Source organism: Capsicum annuum, chromosome 5, assembly GCF_002878395.1.
Source record: "Capsicum annuum cultivar UCD-10X-F1 chromosome 5, UCD10Xv1.1, whole genome shotgun sequence".
In the NCBI taxonomy this organism is placed as follows: Eukaryota; Viridiplantae; Streptophyta; class Magnoliopsida; order Solanales; family Solanaceae; genus Capsicum; species Capsicum annuum.
Genome location: NC_061115.1, coordinates 26805848 through 26813842, shown reverse-complemented (window position 1 = coordinate 26813842; position 7995 = coordinate 26805848). Strand labels below are relative to the sequence as shown.

Genomic DNA, 7995 nt, shown 5'->3' with positions numbered 1-7995 from the left:
AATCAGTTGATTTCGCAGGAAGTAGCATCAATGGAAGAAAAGTCATTAAAATAACAGATGGCGGAGATGTACAAGCTTGGTTGAATGGACAAGCCTCGCCTTCTTTAATCCCTAGACTTTCAACTTCAAATGATCCAAATTCTGACCCAGCTCAAACTAGTGATCCATTTTACCCACCAGGATTTGGCCCATTTGCTAATATGTCTGGAGTTGCTGGTACTTCTACCGTGCGTCCACCAAATCCATCTGTCGCAAATAACCCACTTTTACTTCTGTAGCGCCAGCTACTACGGGTACCCAACCGACAGTACCGAAGAATATGGAAAAACCAAATCATAATATGTTATATCCTACTGAAATGACTTTCAAATCCCAAAAATCCACCTTATCATGTTCAACAACACGATACACCTATCGTGATTGAGAAGATTGCTAAGAATGACGAACACGAGGAGATGGCTAAAAATTTAGAAGCCTGAAACAGAGTATGAGAAATATGTAAAGAGTAGGTGGATCAAAAAGTGTTTCATACAAGGAGTTATGTATGTTTCCTGATGTCCATTTGCCGATAGGGTTTAAAATGTCAAAATTTGACAAATACGAAGGACACGGCGATCCTGTAGCTCATTTGAAAAAATTTTGCAATCAATTAAGGGAAGCATGAGAAAAAGAAGAATTATTGATGGCGTACTTTGGAGAAAGCCTTACAAGGGTAGCTTCTGAATGGTTCATTGACCAAGACATTTCCCGTTGGCACATGTGGGACGACATGGCTCGATATTTTGTTCAACAATTTCAGTATAACATTGAGATAGTGCCAGATCGCACTACGCTTGCCAACATGAGAAAAAAGATGACCGAAAGTTTTTGAGAATATGCCGTCAAATAGAGAGAGTAGGCTTCAATATTTAGACCATCAATAAAATAATCTGAAATGATTGATATTTTTCTGCAAACACAAGAACTTGATTATTTCCATCATTTGCTCTCTACTATCGAAAGCATATTTGTCGAAGTTATCAAAGTTGGAGAGATGGTAGAAAATGCAATCAAATCAGGAAAGATCATCAGCCAGGCCACTTTGAAAGCAACAACATAGGCAATTCAAAGTGGTGCAGGAGGTTTTGGGGGAAAGAAAAGAAAAGAGGATGTAGCAACTGTCATGGCAGGTCCACGACAAAATTAGAGAGGTGCGCATCAACCATATGCACATAATTCATTATATTTCATTTCATCTCCCCAATATCCTATTTACAATACACAACCATATGTTCAGGCTCCTTCTTACCCGCAGTGGCGTGCACCAACAATCTAAAATTATCTAATTGCCCCGTAAGTTCAAAGAGGCCCTCCGAGGTCTAATTTTCGGCCTAGAGCAGAATTCAAAAGGGATAACATGGTAAAATATAATTTCACTCCTATTGAAATATCTTACACCAGTTTATTTCATAAGCTGAAAAAAATAAATGTTCTAAACCCAATTGAGAAAAGGATCCCGAATCCTCCTCCAAAAAATTTGGACTATTCTAGAAGATGTGAATACTATTATGATGCCCAGGGCACGACACAGAGAAATGTTGGTATCTGAAAAGAGCCATTCAAGAGTTGATTAATACCCAACAGATTATGGTAGAAAGTCCAGGCACTCCAAATGTCAATCAAAATCCGCTGCCAGATCATAATGAAACAAACATGCTCGAAGTGATACTCAGTGGTGAAGATGCTATGATTTCCTTTAAGCCGATCATTAAAATTAAAACTGATTCAGAAAAATCAACAAATGTTATGGATTTGATGAAAGAAAAGCCTGCAGAAACGGAGGTGGTGATAGAAAAACCTGAATCATCAATGATCCCTTGGTGATGGGGAAAGAGATTTCAGAAAATATTGGGTCAAGTTAAATAAAGTCGAAACTCATTATTCCCGAAAAATCCAATAAGCCTCGTTTAATCATAAAAGGAGCTCCCATAGCTCCTATTATTATTTAACCAGTGTCACAACTGCCTGTGGTTGATACAAAGGCAGTCCCTTAGAATTATGATCGCGTTGTGGTAATACACAAGGAGAAAGAAGTGACTGAAGATGTAGATAAAGTGGAGGGATTAACTCGATTTGGAAGATGTTATGCTCCAGTAGAGTTAAGAAAGAATAAACAAGGCGGTGAAGAACGAATGACGTTCAAGAAACCTGTTACTGATGAAGAAGCTAAAGAATTTTTAAAGAAAATGAAATTGCCAGAATATTCTGTTATAGAACAGTTGAAGAAGACACCAGCACATATTTATTTATTGTCTTTATTGATACATTCAGAGGAATACCGCAAGGCTATAATGAAGATTCTTAATGAAGCATGTGTTCCCAGTGAGATTAAAGTGAATCAACTGGAAAAAGTTGTTAAAAGGATCCTTGAATCGAATAAGATTACTTTCTCAGACGATGAATTGCCTTTGGAAAGTATTGGACATAATAAGGGTCTCTACATTACTGTAAAATGTGAGCACTCCGTCGTCACTCGAGTGTTAATTGATGGAGGATTAGGTGCTAACATTTGTCCTATGTCAACTTTGCAAAAGTTGAATGTTAATGTGGAGACAATTTGACCTAACAATGCATGCGTCAAGGATTTTGACGGATCAAAAATTGATGCCCTTGATGAAATAGAACTCATATTGACAATCGGACCTGTAAATTTTGCTATGGATTTCCAAGTACTAAACATTGATGCTTCATATAATATGTTATTGGGAAGGCCATGGCTTCATAGGGCTAAAGCAGTCGCATCAACGTTGCATCAAATGGTCAAATTCAAATGTGGCAGGCAAGAGATAGTTGTTCATGGTGAAGGAGACTTATCCATATATAAAGACTACTCTGTTTCCTCCATCAAAGCAGATACTGCGAATGTGTTAATTCATCAAGCTTTGAGGTAGTGGCTGTTGAGCATATCTTCGAGGGGAATCTCATCGCAAGACCACAATTGTCCCCTGCATTTGTTATGGTAGTGAATGAAATATTGAAGCATGGTTTTGAACCAGGAAAAGGTCTAGGGATGTTTTTGTAAGTCATAGTTCATCCGGTAAACCTCTATGAGAACTTTGATACTTTTGGTTTGGGATACGAGCCTACTGGTGAAGATATAAAGAAGGCTAAAAAGCGTAAGAAAGAGTTATGGTCACTTACCAAGCCAATACCACCACTTCATGAGTCTTTTATCAAATTCGGTGATGTCGGATCCTCCAAGTTACCTGATCCAGAATCAATGAATGATGATGGCACAAAGTTGATTGAACTTTTTCAGAATATGTTCATTGAAGCTGATATGGTTGAAATCGGGGAAGGTACCAGCAATGCAGATGTGCAGTTTGTCGACCCTGATGTCCAGCTTAACAATTGGGAGGCCACTCCTCTCCCTATTATGAAGGAGTCTTGGTTGTTTGTTTGTTTTTCTTACAATCTTAGTAGCTTGTTTTTCTTTGTGTAATTTGAATAATTTCAGGATTGTAATTCATACCTTTACCTTGGTATTTTAGGTTAAAACTCTTTCTAGCTTTGTTTTTAATAAAGTACAGTTTCCTTTTGTTTTATTTTGGGTCTGATGTTTATTTATTTATTTTCTATCATACAGTTCTTTCTATGTCGATTCTAATGATATGACATGCATGAAGAATTGTCAACCAGATTTTAAAACCCAATCTAATTTTGAAATAATGAATAAGGAGGTTGAATACGATGAAGAGGAAACATTTGAGGATATAAAGATTTCAAACAGTTTGAGAATAAGACAAATCCCAATTTGGAAGAAACTGAGGCAATCAATTTAGGAGATCATGAAAATATTAGAGAGACAAAGATAAGTGTACATGTTCAACCACAATAAAAGAAAGCTATAATTGAAGCTTTGCATGAGTATAAAGAAATCTTTGCGTGGTCTTATGATGATATGCCCGGTTTGAGCACTGATTTGGTAGTTCACAAGTTGCCAATTGATCCTGCTTTTCCTCCTGTCAAGTAGAAGCTAAGAAAGCTCAAAACTGACATAAGTGTAAAAATTAAAGAGGAAATCACGAAGCAACTTGATGCTAAAGTCATTCGAGTGGCCCAGTATCCTACTTGGTTGGCGAATATTGTCCCTGTTCCAAAGAAGGACGACAAAGTTCGGATGTGTGTTGATTATCATGACCTAAATAAGGCAAGTCCGAAAGATAATTTTCCACTTCCCAATATCCATATTTTGTTGGACAATTGTGCCAAACATAATCTTGTGTTTTTTGTAGATTGTTTTGCGGGGTATCACCAGATCATTATAGATCCAAAAGATGCAGAAAAGACATCATTTATTATACCATGGGGACATATTGTTATTGAGTCATGCCTTTTGGACTAAAGAATGTTGGGGCAACTTACATGAGGGCAAGGACCACAATGTTTCATGGCATGATGCACAAAGAGATTGAAGTTTATGTAGACGACGTGTTCATTAAGTCGAGAGAGCAATCTGATCATGTCAAAGATTTGAGAAAATTCTTTGAAAGGCTTCAGAGGTATGATCTCAAACTTAACCCAGCAAAATGTGTATTTAAAGTTCCGTCAGGAAAACTCTTGGGTTTTATAGTCAGTCGACGTGGAGTTAGATCCTTCAAAAATAAAAGCTATCCAAGATTTACCTCCACCAAAAAATAAAATGGAGGTGATGAGTTTACTTGGAAGGTTGAATTATATCAATAAATTCATTGCTCATCTTATGACAACTTGCGAGCCAATATTCAAGTTGTTGAAGAAGAATGTTAAAGTTGAATGGACTGAAAAATGTCAAGAGGCATTTGACAGAATTAAGAGACACTTGTCGAATCCGCCTATTTTGGTTCCTTCAGAGTCAAGCCGACCCTTGATATTGTATATGTCTGTTTTAGATAATTCTTTTGGATGTGTATTGGATCAACATAATGTCACAGGTAGAAAAGAACAAGCCATCTACTACCTCAGCAAAAAGTTTACAACTTATGAGGCTAAGTACACTCTTCTTGAGAAGACGTGCTGCGCCTTAACTTGGGTAGCCCAAAAGCTGAAACATTACTTGTAATCTTATACTACTTACCTCATCTCTCATATGGATCCTTTAAAGTATATTTTTCAGAAGCCTATGCCCATAGGCAGACTCATGAAATGGCAGATGTTGCTCACAGAGTTTGATATTATATATGTGACACAAACTGCAATGAAAGCTCAAGCCTTGGGGGATCATTTGGCTAAAAATCCTATTGATGAGGAGTATGAGCCATTGAAGACTTATTTTCCATATGAAGAGGTATTGTATGTTGATGAGTTTGTTTCAGAGATTGCCATTCAAGATGGAAGTTGTTCTTTGATGGAGCTGCTAATATAAAAGGAGTGAGGATAGGAACGGTTCTTATTTCTGAATCAGGACAATATTATCCCATAACAGCCCAACTTCGATTCCACTGTACCAATAATATGGCAGAATACGAAGCTTGCATTCTGGGATTGAGATTAGCCATTAACATGGGGGTCTAGGAATTATTGGTATTAGGAGATTCAGATTTATTAGTCCACCAAATCCAAGGAGATTGGGAGACTCGTGATTCAAAACTCCTACCATATAGAAGTTGTTTGCAAGATCCTTGTCAACGATTCGTACTAGTGAAGTTCAAACATATTCCCAGAGCTCATAATGAGATTGCTGATGCTTTGGCGACCTTATCTTCGATGCTTCAACATCCCGATAAAACTTATTTGACCCTTTGCATATACAGATTCATGATCAACATGCATATTGTATTGTGATTGAAGAAGAATTTGATGGGGAGCCGTGGTTCTATGATATCAAAAAATATATTCAGACTGGGAAATATCCTGTACATGCTGATGGTAATCAAAAGAGAACCATTCGATATTTGTCTAGTGGATTTTTGTTAAGTGGAGGAATCTTGTATAAGAGGACTCCTGATTTGGGACTTTTGAGGTGTGTAGATGCTAAAGAAGCTTCAAAAATCATGACTGAAGTACATTCTAGGATTTGTGGACCACGCATGAGTGGGTATGTTTTGGTAAAGAAATACTCCGAGCAGGTTATTATTGGCTTACCATGGAGCGAGATTCTATCAATTTCGTTCGTAAATGTCATGAATTCCAGGTACATGGAGACTTGATACATTCCCCTCTATCTGAGTTGCATACAATAACTGCTCCATGGCCTTTTGTGGCTTGGGAAATGGACGTAATTGGACTAATTGAACCAAAAGCTTCGAATGGACATAGGTTCATCTTGGTAGCTATTTATTATTTCACAAAGTGGGTGGAAGCTGCGAATTTCAAGTCAGTGACCAAGAAAGTGGTGGTCAATTTTATTCACTCCAACATCATTTGTCGTTTTGGCATTCCAAAGATAATTGTTACAAATAATGCTGCGAATCTCAATAGCCATCTGATGCAAGAAGTGTGCCAGCAATTTAAGATTATGCATCGGAATTCAACTCCTTATCGTCCAAAGGTGAATGGAGCTGTAGAAGCTGCCAATAAGAACTTAAAGAAAATACTCCGTAAGATGGTGCAGGATTCCCAACAATGGCATGAAAAGTTACCTTTTTCTTTGTTGGGTTATCGTACTACAGTTCGGACTTCAATTGGTGTAACTCCTTACTTGTTAGTGTATGGAACTGAAGCAGTTATACCTGCAGAGATTGAGATTCCATCACTTCGAATAGTTGTGGAAACTGAAATTGATGAAGACCAATGGGTCAAGACTCGTTTGGAGCAATTAATCTTGATTGATGAAAAAAATTGGCGTCAATATGTCATGGACAACTATACCAGAAGAGAATGGCATGAGCATATAACAAAAAGGTGCGTCAGAGACATTTTGAAGTTGGTCAGTTGGTACTAAGACGCATTCTACCTCATCAGATTGAAGCCAAAGACAAATTTTCTCCTAATTGGCATGGTCCATTCATGGTGAAGAAAGTGTTACCTAATGGCACGTTATATCTAACTGATGTAGAAGGCAAAATGGAAGGAATGCCGATCAATGCTGATGCAGTTAAAAGATATTATGTATGATATTCATGTACAATTATGTTATGTATGTTTTGTACTTACATTTTTAAAGATTTGAAATGATGAAGGCATTTTGTTCTACTATCTGAATAATATATCAACCTTTGCTTACCCCTTTGAGCTTTTATTTTTCTTCAAACCCCTCTTTTGGAATCAAATTAAAATAAAAAAAGAGTTGAAAAAAAAGAGAAAAATTCAATCAAAATCCATATTCAAGCAAAAGAAATGTCCTGAACTACGTTTGACCTGATTCTTGCCATGACAAGATACGTAGGCAACCCTATTTCGGGGTTCGGTCTAACCAGAAGAAAATTCAAATTACCCAAAATGAAATGAAACTAGGGCAAAAAAAAATATTTTTCTTAAAAGAATCGATTCCAAAGTTATATGTTTCACCCAATGTTGTATAAAGTTTTGAGTCTCATGCCGACCTTTCTTTCTAACCCTATTTAAAAGCCAAGTTACAGCCAAAGAAAGGCCTTCAGATCAATCTTTGAGAATGTCAAGGCTAAACATGTTATGAGTGCATGATATTTCAAATTTTGGGTGTTTATTCAAAAAAATGATGAAAAAATAAAAATGAGAGTCTTATAGGTGAAAACCCTTTCTGGCACCATAAGACGACTGTGAGCTGAGACGGAAATGAAAAGGAGATAGGCTCATTGGTAAAATCCCATTGAAGTGCCACTAGCTTAAGAAAGGTTGTTATCAAGAAGGAACAAGTTCAAGATTGGCTTAATTTGAAGCTTAATAAGTGGACAAAAGTTGTAATGATTGGTGTGGGTAGATCTGGTTGTTTTATTCAAAATGCATGTCATAATCACCAGAATCGGTTTCCACATTCAGATAAGTTTTCTCTTTATTTTGAAAAAAAGATATCTATTGTCTTTTTCTTTTGTTTTATTTTTATTTTTGATTTTTTGT

General features: G+C 36.8%; 1 pseudogene; it reads left to right on the top strand.

Annotated features, from left to right (window-relative positions):
* The first annotated feature begins 1626 nt into the window (after positions 1–1626).
* On the top strand, positions 1627–7074 carry LOC107857919 (annotated as a pseudogene).
* The last annotated feature ends 921 nt before the right edge of the window (positions 7075–7995 follow it).